Source organism: Anabrus simplex, chromosome 6 (genome assembly GCF_040414725.1).
Source record: "Anabrus simplex isolate iqAnaSimp1 chromosome 6, ASM4041472v1, whole genome shotgun sequence".
NCBI classification, from domain to species: Eukaryota; Metazoa; Arthropoda; class Insecta; order Orthoptera; family Tettigoniidae; genus Anabrus; species Anabrus simplex.
Window position 1 is genome coordinate 247,007,362 of NC_090270.1, and position 16,612 is coordinate 247,023,973.

General features: G+C 43.8%; 2 non-coding genes across 2 annotated transcripts; both read left to right on the plus strand.

The window, feature by feature from the left end:
• Positions 1 to 7,227: 7,227 nt before the first annotated feature.
• Positions 7,228 to 7,309, plus strand: TRNAS-GCU (transfer RNA serine (anticodon GCU)). Its single transcript has one exon. It is a non-coding gene; the product is annotated as a tRNA-Ser (tRNA).
• Positions 7,310 to 14,266: 6,957 nt separating this feature from the next.
• On the plus strand, positions 14,267 to 14,340 carry TRNAN-GUU (transfer RNA asparagine (anticodon GUU)). Its single transcript has one exon. It is a non-coding gene; the product is annotated as a tRNA-Asn (tRNA).
• Positions 14,341 to 16,612: the final 2,272 nt, after the last annotated feature.

Consider the following 16,612-nt stretch of genomic DNA (forward strand, 5'->3'; position numbering starts at 1 on the left):
AGTAGTAGGCATCTTCCACGTAAAGCACCAATCTGCTAAAGAGAATATTGGAAACTAATTTATAAGCAATAGATAATAATCACCTTTCTTATGTATCGGGCAGAAGATACCTACGTTCCATTCATTAGGGATTGTTTCAGCTACCCATATCTTTGCCACTGCTTAATAAAAGTGGTTAAGAAATCCTTTTCCAGCATTTTTTGTAAGCTTTGATTGTAATGAATCCAATCCCGGGGCTTTGTTATTCTTTCACTTCTTAATGCCAAACTCAACTTCCTCAGTAGTAGGTATCGGTACTTCTATGTCTAATATTCTTGTATTTACAGGAGGTAAGGTTTCTTGGTTTTCACCTGAACGTTCATTCAACAGTTCATCAAAATATTGAGGCCATCTTTCTAGTATTGCTTCCTCACTGCCCAGTTATGTGCCATCTTTATCTCTACACATACTGGTTCTAGGTTGGAAATCCTACGACTTTTATATAATTTCTGGTAGTAATCTCTCACATCATTCATCCCTTTCAACCGTTCCATTTCTTCTAATTCACTCCTCTCATACTGTCTCTCTTTCTTCTTGTGCAATCAATTTTCTTCTCTTCTGACAGTTCTACATTCTACCACTGCTTTTCGGGGGTGGTTTCTCTGTTGCATTCTCTAGTATGCTTTATTTTTCTAAGTTTGCTGTCAGGCTTCATGACTAAATGTTTAGCGTGCTTGCCTTTGGTCACAGGGGTACCGGGTTCGATTCCCGGCAGGGTCGAGCATATTAACCATCTTTGGTTAATTTCTCTGGCACGGGGACTGGGTGTGTGTGTGTCGTCTTCATCATCATTTCATCCTTATCTTGACGCGCAGGTCGCCTAAAAGAGTCAAATAGAAAGACCTGCACCTGGCAAGCCGAACATGTCCTCGGACACTCCCGGCACTAAAAGCCATACGCCATTTCATTTAAGGTTATTGCTCATGCACGATCTTCATCAAACCAATTGCTGTGCAAGAATTTCGCTTCCCTTCCTAAAACTTAATTTGCAGTTTTTAACAGTGTGTCTCTAAGATTCTTCCAGATTTCATCAATACTCTCACTATTAGGCAAATCGGTCAGGGCATCAATAAGCAATCTAGCATATTTGTGAGCAGTTTCGGGCTCCTTCAGCCGAGCACTGTTGAACTTTTTGCATTGGATCCATGTACCTATCTTGGATTAGATATTCGGCTTCTAATAGTTGCTACCACAAGTTAGTGGTCAGAGACAATATTGGCTCCCCTATAACATCTATCATCCATCGAGTTAGAGAAGTATCTTGGATCAATTAGGAGGCGGTCAATTTGTTTAAAAGTACTTCCATCTGGAGACTTTCCTGTCATTTTATGTATCTCCTTGTAATGAAAATTCGTGCTTCCCACTACCATATTTCTCGAGGATGCAAAATGTTTAAGCCTGATTCCATTATTATTAGAAATATCGTGCAGGCTGTATTTTTCAATACAAGGACTGTATTCGTCTTCCTTTCCTATGTAGTATTCAAATCCACGAAGATTATTTTACAGTCTGCTCCTGGGTACTCTAGTTTGCAGAGATCTTTACCCTTTATTTACAATCCTATTTATGTGATTACCCCAATGAAGATCTTTCCTTATATTAACACCTAGATGCTTACAATGATCCCCATATGGAACTTTCATCCCATCACCGCAGTAATAAAAAGTGAGAGGACTTTCCCTATTTGTAAAACTCACAACCTGACATTTAACCCTGTTTATCATCATTACAATAATAGGGTCCAACAAATCATTCATACACAATGTAACAACACTACCATTACTTCTTTAAGAAAAAGAATGAAAAAATTGCCAAATGCTATAATCTATCAGAAATACTACCATCAATTAATAGGACCGTACTACTTGTACAGTCCGCCTCTGTGGTGTAGTGGTTAGCGTGATTAGCTGCCACCCCCGGAGGCCCGGGTTCGATTCCCGGCTCTGCCACGAAATTTGAAAAGTGGTACGAGGGCTGGAAAGGGGTCCACTCAGCCTCGGGAGGTCAACTGAGTAGAGGTGGGTTCGATTCCCACCTCAGCCATCCTGGAAGTGGTTTTCCGTGGTTTCCCACTTCTCCTCCAGGCGAATGCCGGGATGGTACCTAACTTAAGGCCACGGCCGCTTCCTTCCCTCTTCCTTGCCTATCCCTTCCAATCTTCCCATCCCTCCACAGGCCCCTGTTCAGCATAGCAGGTGAGGCCGCCTGGGCGAAGTACTGGTCATACTCCCCAGTTGTATCCCCCGACCAAGAGTCTGAAGCTCCAGGACACTGCCCTTGAGGCGGTAGAGTTGGGATCCCTCGCTAAGTCCGAGGGAAAAACCGAACCTGGAGGGTAAACAGATGATGATGATGATGATGACTACTTGTACATAAATGAACATAGAAATTATTATAAAAAGGTACTTAAAATTCTGATATAATTAGATCTCGCCGTCGATGAAGGAATCTGTTCACATGGTGATCTGTTTACCTGGCGATTAGCGTCCAGTCGTTATCTCCGTCATGTCAGATGTTGCCTACATTGTTAACACTGCATGTTGACAGCAAAGTCCATTTCCGAATTCACGTAGGTCGCACTTCCAGAAGATGGGTGAGTCATCCTGGTGGAGATAATTGAGTATGTAGAGGTCCTCTTCTTTCTTGCCCCGATGAGAGCTGAAAGTGACACGAAAGGTTTTTAGAATGTGATCACACACACGACCACGTGGAAATTATCTTAGAATAATACGTAACTTGTCCTCGAAAATCTACTTCACTCGGGGAACGACGAAATATCAGCGAAGATAAGAGCGTCGAAGGAGGAAAAGAGAACGTTCATTTCTAAAGCACAGGTATTTATCCACTTACACTTGGATGTGTGGCCTTACATTGCGTCGTAATTGGACATCGTACTTTCACCTGATAGGTTCTCATAATTCAAGAACGTATTCCTTCGAGAACATTCGCCACGTGCTATCAATTGGAGCGGCCTTGAGAAATTCCTGGCTGGTCGCATGACTAGGACGAGCCGGTCGATTGAAAAATCAATACACTTCCACCCTACCTGTTCAAACCGGTTCACTGCGCGAAGACAGGACTGGGTTAGACTAAAAATTGTAACATATTACACTCAATGAAAGAATGATACAATCTATTTAGCACTTATAATAAAATAATCATTATAGGCCAAATTTGAAGGGGACAGTATGACTGCCAGTTATGCTTGCCATCATGTCATCCTTAGCTGACTTCTTTGCTAGATTCAATTTCCTTGTATGTTCCTTCAATTTCTCCTTACTTCCAGAGCCATTTCTAACTCTATTTCATTCCAATCTGCACCTCCTTAGTCTCTTTATTTCTCTGTTATAATAAAGTGAGTCTTTACCATTCCTTGCCACATTTAAATGTGCAAATCTGTTTTAACATTCCTCAACAATTGCTTTAAAGCAATCCCAGAGTCTGTTTACCGAGCTCGATAGCTGCAGTCGCTTACGTGCTGCCAGTGTCCATTATTCGGGAGATAGTGGGTACGAACCCCACCGTCGGCAGCCCTGAAGATGGTTTTCCGTGGTTTCCCATTTTCACACCATGCAAATGCTGGGGCTGTACCTTAATTAAGGCCGGGGGCGCTTCCTTCCCACTCGTACACTCCTAGCCCCTTCCTGCCCCATCGTCGCGATAAGACTTATCTATGTCGGTGCGACGTAAAGCAACTTGCAAATAATAGGGGTCTGTTTACATTTTTAATTATCGTTTTCCACCGATCATAGTTACTTTTTAAACTCCCTCATGCCTGTTCTACCAGCCATGTGGTACCTATTAGTCCTACTTTTAAGACCTTCTGAAAACGAAAATGAAAACCTACAACCTGTTTTCCAGTCTTTGACCGGGTCAGGAATGTGATGAATGAACCAGATATAGGCTATTATTACAATGGGGTCGCCACTCCCAAGGTGATATTAATGACTGATAAATGCTATGAAATGAGGATGGAGAGTGTTGCTGGAATGAAAGATGACAGGGAAAACCGGAGTACCCGGAGAAAAACCTGCCCCGCCTGCGCTTTGTCCAGCACAAATCTCACATAAAGTGACCGGGATTTGAACCACGGTACCCAGCGGTGAGAGGCCGACGCGCTGCCGTCTGAGCCACGGAGTCTCACCTTTAAGACCTTCTACTCTACAATATTTATTTTTAACTGCGATCATTAATACCATCAATTACTTCGGTTTCTCTATAGAGCTCGTCTAGTTTTACCAGCACCACGTCCAAATATTTTCCCTGTAGTTGGTTCCATCTCTTTCTGAATCAGCTGTCCTTCTCAAATTAACTTATTTGCCATTCGTTTCTCATGCTTCCTGTCGTTCATATTATCTACCAGATTGACATTTGATAAATTGAGATCTCCCGCTACAATCACATTCCTTTCCATGTCGTTTTCGTTTCCCACACAGCTGATTACCTTATTAAACAGTTCTGAATCAGCGTCAGCGCTTCCCTTTCCCGATCTGTACACTCCAAAGACATCAAGTTGTCTATTATCATTAGGCATGATAAGCATTAGACCACTAACAGACAAGCTTTGAACAAAATGAAAGTGTGCGTGTCAAGAACTGATCATACTTAATGCCATTAGCACGTAGCCTCCGTGGCGCAATCGGCTAGCGCGTTCGGCTGTTAACCGAAAGGTTGGTGGTTCGAGCCCAGTGTCACACTAGATGGTCCAACAACAGATGTTTCACTGCAGAAATATGTAGCCCAGGCCGCCTCTGTGGTGTAGTGGTTAGCGTGATTAGCTGCCACCCCCGGAGGTCCGGGTTCGATTCCCGGCTCGGCCACGAAATTTGAAAAGTGGTACGAGGGCTGGAACGGGGTCCACTCAGCCTCGGAAGGTCAACTGAGTAGAGGTGGGTTCGATTCCCACCTCAGCCATCCTCGAAGTGGTTTTCCGTGGTTCCCCACTTCTCCTCCAGGCAAATGCCGGGATGGTACCTAACTTAAGGCTTCCTCCCCTCATCCTTGCCTATCCCTTCCAATCTTCCCATCCCCCAGCAAGGCCCCTGTTCACGATAGCAGGTGAGGCCGCCTGGGCGAGGTACTGGTCATACTCCCCAGTTGTATCCCCCGACCAAGAGTCTGAAGCTCCAGGACACTGCCCTTGAGGCGGTAGAGGTGGGATCCCTCGCTGAGTCCGAGGGAAAAGCCGAACCTGGAGGGTGAACAGATGTTGATGATGAATATGTAGCCCACTACGATAGGACGGCACACTCTTGAAACACCGCAACGTGGCAGATGTGTGCATGTCCTTGGTTCTTATCGGTATGGGGATATACTGATGAATACAAGGCATCATCTGATTAGGAGCAGGATAGCGTCACCATGACCATACAATCTTTTCCAGTTCTGCAAGTATCTGTACTCCCCTGGTTGTATGGATGGTCCACCTAGGATATATTACAAACAAGGAAAACACTCTTACAGTTGACATACGTAAATCTTCATAGGACACAGTTCGAAATTAAGCGAAGGTGCTCCAGGTAGCCTCAACTTGCAGGAATCCAGTAAGATCATGATCATCATCATCTGTTTACCCTCCAGGTTCGGCTCTTCCCTCGGATTCAGCGAGGGATCCCACCTCTACCGCCTCAAGGGCAGTGTCCTGGAGCTTCAGACTCTTGGTCGGGGATACAACTGGGGAGAATGCCTAGTACCTCGCCCAGGCGGCCTCACCTGCTATGCTGAACAGGGGCCTTGTGGAGGGATGGGAAGATTGGAAGGGATAGGCAAGGAAGAGGGAAGAAAGCGGCCGTGGCCTAAAGTTAGGTACCATTCCTGCATTCGCCTGGAGGAGAAGTGGGAAACCACGGAAAACCACTTCCAGGATGGCTGAGGTGGGAATCGAACCCACCTCTAATCAGTTGACCTCCCGAGGCTGAGTGGACCCCGTTCCAGCCCTCGTACCACTTTTCAAAGTTCGTGGCAGAGCCGGGAATCGAACCCGGACCTCCGGGGGTGGCAGCTAATCACACTAACCACTACACCACAGAGGCGGACATCCAGTAAGATATGCCACATATTTTTGATTCCGGAGGCTTTTGTTAGGGTTCAAACGCGGCTGAGGTAGACGGACTTTTGAACGGTGCGATGTCGACATGTAAAATACTTCTTTCTTTATTTCTTACTTTTTTTCTGCTATTTGCTTTACGTCTAACCGACACAGATATGTTTTATGGCGACGATGAGATAGGAAAGGTCTAGGAATTGGAAGGAATGGGCCGTGGCCTTAATTAAGGTACAGCCCCGGAATTTGACTGGTGTGAAAATGGGAAACCACAGAAAACCATCTTCAGGGCTGCCGACGGTGGGGTTCGTACCCACTATCTCCCGAATAATGGACACTGGCCGCACGTAAGCGACTGCAGCTATCGAGCTCGGTTCCTATCACTCTTAGTGCGTTCAACGTCGAGGGTTGATTTTCCCTCTGGAGCATATCTCTGTCCAAAAAGATTATAATATCACCTTCCGCCTCGCTTGATGCATAGCACACCAAGAAAAACGTTGAGTGGCAGTGTCTAGATGTGGGGCATTTGGTCGGGCATACAACTGGGGGAGCATCAGTACCTTGCCTCGGCGGCCTCACCTGCTATTCCCATCTTGTGGGGGATGGGAAGATGGAAAGGGATAGGGAAGGATGCGGCCATAGCCTTACGTTCGGTGCCATTCCGACATTTGGCTGGGGAAGAACTGGGAAAAACACAGAAAATCTCGTCGAGGATGGCTGAGTAGGGAATCGAACCCACCTGTACTCAGTTGACCTCCCGAGGCTGAGTGGACCCCGGTCCAGCCCTCGTACCACTTTTCAAATTTCGTGGCAGAGACGGGAATCGAGCCCGGGCCTCCGGGGATGGCAGCTAATCACACCAAATACTACACCACAGACGATTCCTCTAGTAACTTAATTAAAACTTGCGATAGCAGACCACTTTCAGGGATGCTGGTATCATTGAAAAAAAAATATAGAGGGGCCGACGTACTTTCACAAACCAGTTCTGCCTCTAAACACACCTTACATATCACACAGCAGTACTGACACGTTCTAGAACACATACACAGTAGTGTATCAGGACCGGGCGCATCAGTAATAATAATAAAATAACCGTAGGTACTAATACCGTATGTAAATGAGATGCTGATAGCCGGCGCCACGAAGAGGTGGCCGAGTGGTTAAGGCGTTGGACTGCTAATCCGATGTGCTCTGCACGCGTGGGTTCAAATCCCATCCTCGTCGAGTGTAGCATTTTATGTCGAACCACATAGGATGCTTTTGAAGTATAATAAAAGTATAATAGCAAAAAAAACGTTTCTAAGCGGTGCCGTTAGGGCGCATCACTACTAACTGCGTACGTTCTTATTATTTCATATTTATATGTGCTGCCCGCATCTGTGGTATATTGGTTAGTGTGATTAGTTGCTACCCTCTCTCCCCCAGAGACCTGGGTTCTATTCCCTGCTCAGCCACGAAATTCAGAAAGAGGTACTAGGACTGGAATGGGGTCCACTCAGCCTCTATATATTCTATTAATACTATATCTTCTTCTTAATCTGCTTACCCTCCAGAGTTGGTTTTTCCCTCGGACTCAGGGAGGGATTCCAAATCTACCGCATAAAGGACAGTGTACTGTAGCGTGAGACATTGAGTCGGGGATACAACTGGGGAGAATGACGAGTACCTCGCCCAGGCGGCCTCACCTGCTATGCTGAATAGGAGCCTTGGTGGGGGATGGGAAAATTTGAAGGTAGAGGCAAGGAAGAGGGAAGGAAGTGCCTGTGGCCTTAACTTAGGTACCATCCCTTCATTTGCTTGGAGGAGAAGTGGGAAACCACCGGAAACCACTTCCAGGATGGCTAAGGAGGGAATAGAACCCACCTCTACTCAGTTGACCTCCCGAGGCTGAATGAACACCGTTCCAGCCCTCGTACCACTTTTCAAATTTCGTGGCAGAGCCGGGGAATCGAGCCCGTGCCTCAGGGGGTGACAGCTAATCACACAAACCACTACACCACAGAGGCGGACCATTAATGATATATTCACGCTACAAAAGGTTGTTTTCGTAATTGAAATTTGCCGTGATGCAATGACGGTGTCAGTCAATATTCTTCCCGTAATATGAAAGGTGTCTGCCTCTGTGGTATAGTTGTTAGCGTGATTAGCTGCCACCCCCTGAGGTCCGGGTTCGAATCCCAGCTCTGCCGCGAAATTTAATAACTGAAACAATGGCTGGAACAGGGTCCATTCAGTCTCGGGTGTTCAACTGAGTAGAGTGGAGGTTCGATTTCCACCTCAACCATCCTCGAAGCAGTTTTTCGTGGTTTCCCACTTCTCTTCCAGGCAAATGCCGGGATGGTACCTAACTTACGGCCACGGCTGTTTCCTTCCCTCATCTTTGCCTGTCCCTTCCAGTATCCCCATCCCTCCACAAGCCCCTGTTCCGCATAGCAGGTTAGGCCACCTGGGCGAGGTCCTGGTCCTCCTTCCAAGTTTTATCCACGACCCAAATCTTACGCTCCAGGACACTGCCTTCGAGGAGGTGGAGGTGGAATCCGTCGCTGAGTCCGAGGGAAAAGCTAACCCTGAAGGGTAAACGGATTAAGAAAGAAGAATATGAAAGGTCTCAACGGCCTAATAACCGAGTAATACGTACATAATATATTTATTAGAATATCATACACAGTATCGTTACATCATATAACGTTACCTCGCATTGATCTCTGTTAGGAGTTCGACTTCTCGGCTGAATAGTCAGCGTAGAGGTTCTTGAATAAGAGGGGTCCCGGGTACGATTCACGGCCGGGTCGGGGATTTTTACCTCGCCTCATTGATTCCCAAGGCATGGAGACTTTGTGATTGTACCAACACTTTATTCTTCATATTCAGGCTGATTTATTTCATGACAAGTGACAATGATTCGTGAAATTGCCAAGAAGGGACCTGGCGAACAATATTATTAGTGTAATCGAAATTCTTTTGATTTCACTCTAATTCGTCTTGTGTTCTTCTAAAACTTACAACCTGTTAATATCTCTCTTTATCTCTCATGATAACGGTAACGGCAACAGAGAGTGTGGAGGGCCGATGACCTTCGATGTTAGGCCCCTTTAAACAACAAGCATCATCATCATTAGAGATTGTAGAAATAACAGAGAAAGCGAAAAACCTGTCTAGCATTGAGTTTATAATGCAGCTTATACGTGATATGCTCTTTTCCTAGTCCGGGTGGACAAAGAAGAAACAGATCAACGATAAAAGAAAAAGAAAGTAAGAGAAGAGACAGTGAAAATACAGTGTGGGACAATATTGTATTCTTTATGAGTAATTAAAACATTTCATCTCCATCACTGGCGCGACAGCTCTTTTGGGGCTTGGCCTTCTGAAGAAGTTTTTCCCATTCTTTTCGCTTAGGTGCACAGCTCCTCCAATTCTTGATTCCAATTATCTTTACACCCCCTCTCACCCCTTCCTTCCACCTTAACTTTGGTCTACCAACTTTCCTGATTCTTTCTGGCACTGTTTTAAATATCTTATTTATCATTCTGTCATTAGCACGCAGCACATGTCCTGCCCACTCCGACCTTCTGATCTGTATACAGTTAACAATGTTTGGTTCGTTATATAAATGATACAATTAATGATTATATCTTTATCTCCAGAAACCATTTCCTTCCACTGGCATAAACATTGCCTCAAAATCCTTATTTCAAACATACCGCGTTGTCTTTCATTAGATTATGAGAGTATCCAGGTCTCACCACCATATGTTAATAGAGGCTTTACTAAAACTTTATGTATCACGACTTTAGTTTAGCTTTCCTGAACAGCAGCTAAGACTTGAAATGATTCTGAGGCAATGACAGCACTTGTTAGCAGACAGTATAAATTTTTGGATTTCAGAACTAACATCGTTCTTGGAATTAACTTCTCATCCAAGGTAGGTAAAGCTACGCGCAACATTAAAGTTATACGAGCCAATTTCTTTGAATGTAGACCTACTAGGGTTAACTTTCTTGGTTACGGGAATGTACGTAGTTTTTCCTTCATTAATCTGTAAATTCATCTTTCTTGCTGCATTCTCGAGGCGTGTGAAAGCTTCCTTCCATGCTCTTGGTGTTCTTACGATTAAATCAATATCATCTGCATATGCCAAAATTTTAACTGATTTTTATACACTAATATGATTCCCCTTGTGTTGATACTCGCGTCTCTAATAACGTCCTCTAAAGCTATATGGAACAAAGACATGATACTGAATCTCTTTGCCTAACTCCGTTCTTGGTCGTTACAGCACTTGATAACATATTCTGGATCTTAATTTTATCCCGAACACTATCCAAGGTAGCTTTCAAATGGGCGATCAATTTCTTATTGATTTCAAACTCTTCCATTGCTACATAGGGATTACTTCTATCAATGCTGTCATCGGCTGATCTGAAGTCAATGAAGAGATGGTGTGTATAAATTCCAAATTCTTTACATTTTTCAAGTATGTGACGGATTGTGAAGATCTGATCAATAGTAGATCATCCTTTTCGACATCCTCATTGATAGTCACCAACCGCACTTTCCACGTAAAACACCAATCCGCTAAAGAATATATTGGAACATATTTTATAAGAAATGGATAATAATCACCTTTCTTATGTATCGGGAAGATGATACCTACGTTCCATTCATTAGGGATTGTTTCTGCTACCCATATCTCAGTCACTAATTTGTGAAAGTGTTAAAGAAATTCTTTTCCAGCATTTTTTCCGAGCTCTGATTATATTAAATCCATTCCCGAGGCATTGTTATTCTTTATCTTCTTAATGCCAAGTTGAACTTCCTCTGTAGTAGGCATCGGTACTTCTATGTCTGATTTTCTTGTATTTACAAGAGGTAAGGTTTCTTGGTTTTCTCCTGGACTTTCATTCAACAGTTCATCAAAATATTGGGCCCTTCTTTCTAGTATTGCTTCCTCACTGCGCAGTATTGTGCCATCTTTATCTCTACACAAACTTGTTCTAGGCTGGAAATCCTTACGACTTTTATTTAACTTCTGATAGAAATGTCTCACATCATTCATCCCTTTCAAACGTTCCATTTCTTTCCTCTCATACTGTCTCTCCTTCTCCTTGTGCAATCTCGTTTCTTCTCTTCTGGAAGTTCTATACCCTACCACCGCTTTTCGGGTGTGGTTCCTCTGTTGCATTCTCTTGTATGCTTCATTTTTTAAAGTTTGTTGTCCGGCTCCACGGCTAAATGGTTAGCGTGCTTGCCTTTGGTCACAGGGGTACCTGGTTCGATTCCGGTGGGGTCGGGCATTTTAAGCATGATTGGTTAATTTCTCTGGCACGAGGACTGGGTGTATGTGTTGTCTTCATCATCATTTCATCCTTATCTTGATGCGCAGGTCGCCTAAAAAAGTCAAATAGAAAGACCTGCACCCGGCGAGCCGAACGTGTCCTCGGACACTCCCGGCACTAAAAGCCATACACCATTTCATTTAAGGTTGTTGCTCGTGCACGATCTTCATCAAACCAATTGTTGTGTCAGACTTTCTCTTCCCTTCCTAAAACGACAATAGCAGATTTTAATAGTGCGTCTTTAAGATTTTTCCAGATTTCATCAATACTCTCAATATTAGGCAAATCGGTCAGGGCCTCAATAAGCCATGTAGCATATTTGAGAGTAGTTTCGGGCTCCTTCAGCCGAGCACTGTTGAACTTTCTTGCATTGGATCCATGTACCTTTCTTGCATTAGATATACGGCTTCTAATAGTTGCTACCACAAGTTAGTGGTCAGAGTCAATATTGGCTCCCCTATAACTTCTATCATCCATCGAGTTTAAGAAGTGTCTTGGATCTATTAGGAGGTGGTCAATTTGGTTAAAAGTACTTCCATCTGGAGACTTACCTGTCATTTTATGTATGTCCTTGTAAAGAAAATTTGTACTTTCCACTACTACTTTTTCCGAGGAAGCAAAATGTATAAGCCTGATTCCATTATTATTAGAAATATCGTGCAGGCTGTATTTTTCAATACAAGGTCTGTGTTCGTCTTCCTTTCCTATTTCGTATTCAAATCCCCGAAGTTTATTTTTCAGTCTGTTCTTGGGCACTCTAGTTTGGGTCTTGCCAGAGACTTATGTGCCCTCTCCTTTACATCCTTACTACAACCACTAAACACCCTCACAACCATATGCAGAGATCTGTCCCCTTTATTTACAATGCCATTTATGCGATTACCAAAATAAAGATCTTTCCTTATATTAACACCTAGATGCTTACAATGATCCCCATAAGGAACTTTCACCCCATCAACGCAGTAATTAAAACTGAGAGGACTTTTCCTATTTGTGAAACTCAAAACCTCACATTTAACCCTATTTATCATCATTACGGTAATAGGGTCCAAAAAAATCATTCATACACAATGTGACAACACTACCAAGACTCCTTTAAGAAAAAGAATGAAAAAATTGCCAAAATGCTCTAATCTATCAGAAATACTACCATCAATTAATAGGACCGTATTACTTGTACTAAGGTGAACACAAAAATTATTATAAAAAAGACCTTAAATTTCTGATGAAATTAGATCTCGCCGACGATGAAGGAATCTGCTCGCATGGTGATCTGTTTACATGGCGATCTGCATCCAGTCGTTATCTCCCCCATGTCAGATGGTGCCTACATTTTTAACACTGCATGTTGACAGCAAAGTCCATTTCCAAATTCACGTAGGTCGCTCTTCCAGAAGATGGGTGAGTCATCCTGGTGGAGATAATTGAGTATGTAAAGGTCCTCTTCTTTCTTGCCTCGATGAGAGCTGAAAGTGACACTAAAGGTTTTTAGAATGCGATCACACACACGACCACGTGGAAATTATCTTAGAATAATACGTAACTTGTCCTCGAAAATCTACTTCACTCGGAGAACGTCGCCATAGAAAGTCATGTCGAAATATCAGCGAAGATAAGAGCGTCGAAGTAGGAGAGAACGTTTATTCCTAAAGCACAGGTATTTATGCATTTACACTTGAAGGTGTGGCCTTACATTGCGTCGTAAATGGACATCGTACTTTCACCTGATAGGTTCTCGAAATTCGAGAACGTATTCCTTCCAGAACATTCGCCACGTGCTATCAATTCTAGCGGGCTTGAGAAATTCCTGGCTGGTCACATGACTACCGACGAGACGGTCGATTGGAAAATCAATACACTGTCCACCCTACCTGTTCAAACCGGTTCTCTGCGCGAAGACACGACTGGGTCAGGATAAACTTATAACATATTACACTCAACGAAAAAATGATGCCATCTATTTACCACTTATAGTAAAATATTCATTATAGGCCAAATTTGGAGGGGACAGTATGACTGCCAATTATGCTTGCCGTCATGTTATCCTTAGCTGACATCTTTGCTAGATTCAATTTCCTAGTAAGGTCCTTCAATTTCTCCTTACTTCCACAGCCATTTCTAACTCCATTTCATTACAATCTGCACCTCCCTAGTCTCATTATTTCTCTGTTATAATAAAGTGAGTCTTTACCATTCCTTACCACCTTTAAAGGTACAAACCTATTTTTAATATTCCTCAACAATTCCTTTAAAGCTATCCCAGAGTTTATTTTCATGTTTATTTATCGTTTTCTACCGATAATAGTTGCTTTTTAAAAACTCCCTCATGTCTGTTCTACTAGCCATTTTGTACCGCTTAATAGTCCTACTTTTAAGACCTTCCACTCTATCACATTTATTTTTATCTGCGATCACTATTACCATCTATTACTTCGGTTTCTCTATAGAGCTCATCTAGTTTTACCAGCACCACGTCCAATATATTCTTCGCTCTAGTTGGTTCCATCACTTTCTGAATCAGCTGTCCTTCCCATATTAACTTATTTTTCACTTGTTTGTCATGCTTCCTGTCATTCGCATTACCTTCCAAATTGATATTTGGTAAATTTCGATCTGCCGCTATAATCACATTTCTTCCCATGTCGTATCCCACATAGCTGATTATCTTATCAAATAGTTCTGAACCAGCGTCAGCGCTTCCCTTTCCCGATCTGTACACTCCAAAGACATCAAACTGTCTATTATCCTCAGGCATGATAAGCATTAGACTAGCAACAGACAAGCAAAGAACAAAATAAAAATATACGTGTTTAGAACTGATCATACTTAACGCCATTAGCACGTAGCCTCCGTGGCGCAATCGGCTAGCGCGTTCGGCTGTTAACCGAAAGGTTGGTGGTTCGAGCCCACCCGGGGGCGGCAACGTTTTAAAGCCCAGTGTCACACTAGACGGTCCTACAATAGATGTTTCACTGCAGAAATATGTGGCCCCCTACGATAGTCAGGACGGCACACCCTGGAAACACTGGAACGTGACAAATGTGTGCATGTCCTTAGTTCTTATCGGTATGGGGATATACTGATGAATACAAGGCATCATCTGATCAGGAGCAGGATAGCGTCACCATGACCATACGATCTTTCCAATTCTACAAGGATCTGTACTATATTGCCAACAAGGAAAATACTCTTCGAGTTGACATACGTAAATCTTCATAGGAGACAGTTCGAATTTAAGTGAAGTTGCTCCAGTTAGGCTGAACTTACAGGAATCCAGTATCGACTGCAACACTATTTATCTAAACAAGGCTTTTGTTAGGGTTCAGACGCGGCTGAGGTAGACGGATTTTTGAAGGGTGCGATGTCGACATGTAAAATATTTCTTCCTTCCTTTCTTACTTCCTTACTTTATTTTTTATTTTATTTTTTTGATATTTGCTTTGTCCGCCTCTGTGGTGTAGTGGTTAGCGTGATTAGCTGCCACCCCCGGAGGCCCGAGTTTGATTCCCGGCTCTGCCACGAAATTTGAAAAGTGGTACGAGGGCTGGAACGGGGTCTACTCAGCCTCGGGAGGTCAACTGAGTAGAGGTGGGTTCGATTCCCACCTCAGCCATCCTCGAAGTGGTTTTCCGTGGTTTCCCACTTCTCCTCCAGGCGAATGCCGGGATGGTACCTAACTTAAGGCCACGGCCGCTTCCTTCCATCTTCCTTGCCTATCCCTTCCAATCTTCCCATCCCTCCACAAGGCCCCTGTTCAGCATAGCAGGTGAGGCCGCCTGGGCGAGGTACTGGTCATACTCCCCAGTTGTATCCCCCGACCAAGAGTCTGAAGCTCCAGGACACTGCCCTTGAGGCGGTAGAGGTGGGATCCCTCGCTAAGTCCGAGGGAAAAACCGAACCTGGAGGGTAAACAGATGATGATGATGATGATGATGATGATGATATTTGCTTTACGTCGCGCCGACACAGATATGTCTTACGGCGTCGATAGGATAGGAAATGCCTAGGAATTGGAAGGAAGTGGCCGTGGCCTTAATTAAGGTACAGCCCAGGCATTTGCCTGGTGTGAAAATGGGAAACCACGGAAAAAACCATCTTCAGGGCTGCTGACAGTGGGGCTCGAACCTACTATCTCCCGATTACTGGATACTGGCCGCACTTAAGCGACTGCAGCTATCGAGCTTGATCTCTTTCTTTCTTGGTCCGTTCGGCGTCCAGGGTTGATTTTTCTTTCTGGAGCATATCTCTGTCCAAAGAGATTATAACATCACCTTCTCTCTCGCTTGATGCATAGCACACCAAGAAAAAGTTGATTGGCAGTGTCCTGGATGTTGTTCAATTTTGCGCAGCCTGGTCAAGCAGGCCCAAATAATACTGTCTTCCTTGCTGGGGAACCACTGAAATGAAATGGCGTATGGCTTTTAGTGCCGGGAATGTCCGGGGACAAGTGAACAGTGTGTTCGGAATGTTGTTGTTGGGGACGGCGTTGACGAAGCACCGAAAACAGTCGATGAGGAATATAAAAGTGCATTAGAAATTATAAACATTCTAAAAAAGGACAATGAGACTCTTAAAGTTGAAAATCAAGAATTAAAAGAAAGACTGCGATCGCTAGAATTTGGGACTGACCATTCTTCGAGTGATATACCAGTACAAGTAACAAACTCGAGCACGTGGTGTCAAGTAGTTCGTGGATGGCCGGCTAAGAAGAAATCTACAACTGAATTTCCGGAAATAAACATCAGAAATAGGTTTTCTGCCCTAAATAATTTAATTCTGGAAGAAAGTGATCGCGCGCGTGAAACCAAATCATCGCGATCCGTTGCCGTGCCGAGTTTAAAATTTAGGCCTAGAATTCAGATTCAAGACCCAGTTAGGCCTAAGTCAGCGAAGGTAGCTGTGTTTGGTGATAGCCAAGGAAGGGGAATTGCGGGAGTGATTAACGACGAGAATATAGCAGCAACCGGAGAAATATATCCAGGAGCTTCTATCAGCAGTGTTGTGGAAAACGTAGAAGAAGCAAGTAGGAACTTTGGGAGCGGTGATGCAGTGCTTATTATCGGTGGGACGAACGACGTAGCTCGCGACGACGCCAAGAATGTAAGATCACAACTTAAACATACACTAGGCAAGCTGACCCACACTAACGTTTTTGTAGTGAACGTGCCCCACAGGCATGATTTGAGTAGAG